Raw genomic sequence first — 1,684 nt, 5'->3', positions numbered from 1 at the left:
ACCTGCCTGCTCCTTCTCCAGCTTTTTGCTGGGCCCTTTCCTCCCGGGGTCTCTGGTTTTACTTGCTTCCTCGTGCTGTCTCTGCTCCGCAAGAGACATATTCAGCACCTGGGTGATGACAGAGTCCCCCTCACCAACCAGAAACATGTTCTTGAACTTGTTGTACAGCATTGTAGACTTTTCCATGATGACTTGACTAACTTGGAATCGTCGGATCTTTTTCAGGGTTGTGATCATCTCAGTGTGTCTCTGTGCTTGCTGCATGGTGACCTGAAGGGAGGCGAGCTCGTCCAGGGCCTCGATGCACCTGCTCACATCAAGATTATCAATTTTGAGTGAATTTTTAATTTCAGCATGTATCCTTTGAAGTCGGAAATCCATTGATGTCTCTCGCTTCTTCTCCACTTTCTTGACTTCTGGCTTCTTTCCTTCATCTTTACTCTGCTGCTCGGTCTCCGCCTGCTCCTCCTGCTTGCCCTACCGGTCTGCGGCTTCCTTCTCATGCTGGCCTTTCAGCATGTTCCTCCTGTGAGCGGTCTGCACATTTCGGCCACCCTTCCTTTTCTTTTCACCCTCCTAGTCATCTCCCTCTTGTTCAGAATCAGAGGCTGATGGGACCCCCGTCTTAGCTACATTTTCCCTCTTTGATTCTGCTTCTTTCTTGCCCTCTTTTCTGCCTGGCTCCTTCCTTGGCCTACCTTCTTCCTTCTGGGCCTCTTCCTCCTTTTTAGGCTGTTTTTAAGGTTGTTTTTCCTCTTGCCCCTTTTTCTTACTTTTGTCATCCTCAGCAACCATGTCACTCTCCGAAGGGCAGGGCTGCTTTACCATTTTGGGTCTGCCTCTTGGTTTTGGAATCTTGACTTCTGTAGCTGCAGGTCGGCCTCTCTTAGGACTCACTTTTAGATTAACAGATGCTGTTGCTGTTGTCACTACTCCTGCCTCCTCGGTTTCTACTTTCTCTGCCTTCCTCTTTCTCCCTCTTCTGGCAGCTTTTGGAGTGGTTATGTCAGCCGCTTTAGTCATGTCCTCATTGCTTGCTTTTTCTTCGTGATCACTGTCTTCCTTTGAAACACTAGTTTCTTTTTCTTCAACTTCAACATCAGACGATGCATTTGACTGTTTAGCTGAGGCCTGTTGGCTTGAAAATTTCACTTTTGGGTTGTTGTCTATCTCCCATAAGCCTTCGTTAAAACCTTTTCGTTTATTTGGTTTACCATACTTTTCTTTATTTTCTGAGTAAGGAAATATATCCTTTGGTCCTAAAAAAGCTGTCTCGTGAGTTCCAAAAAAGAAGATGGGCAGTTTGTTTGTGGGTAGCTTTACCGCTCCATCAGGAACTTCATCTACTCGAGCTGGCCAATGAGGGTACCCTTTCATCTTGGTGAAGATGAGGTCTCCAGGTTTGAAATCGCGAGTCATGTTTCGGGGGCGCGCACGAAGTTGTCACAGAATTTTAAAAGCAGAGAAATGTATAAATTTCAAAAGCCTGGGCAAGGCAGATAGCTCAGTAGAAAAAGCTCTTGCCTAGCAAGCGCAAGGTCCTGAGTTCAATACCCAGTACCGCCAAAAAAAAAAAAAAAACTTAGAGCCTTTATTATATCCGAGATTCATAATAAGGATATCACTGTACGGACAACAGAAAATTCAATCAGGAATTATAACTTCACAAAAACGCTTCCTATAT

At 45.4% G+C, this 1,684-nt stretch overlaps 1 pseudogene; it reads right to left on the bottom strand.

Moving 5' to 3' along the window:
• The window catches only part of LOC101592800, a 105,646-nt pseudogene extending 104,221 nt beyond the window's left edge, over positions 1 to 1,425 (bottom strand).
• Positions 1,426 to 1,684: the final 259 nt, after the last annotated feature.

The sequence above is a fragment of the Octodon degus genome, unplaced genomic scaffold (genome assembly GCF_000260255.1).
Source record: "Octodon degus isolate 3935 unplaced genomic scaffold, OctDeg1.0 scaffold00303, whole genome shotgun sequence".
NCBI lineage: Eukaryota > Metazoa > Chordata > Mammalia > Rodentia > Octodontidae > Octodon > Octodon degus.
The sequence above is the reverse complement of the archived record's forward strand: the minus strand, read 5'-3'. Positions and strand labels throughout refer to the sequence as shown.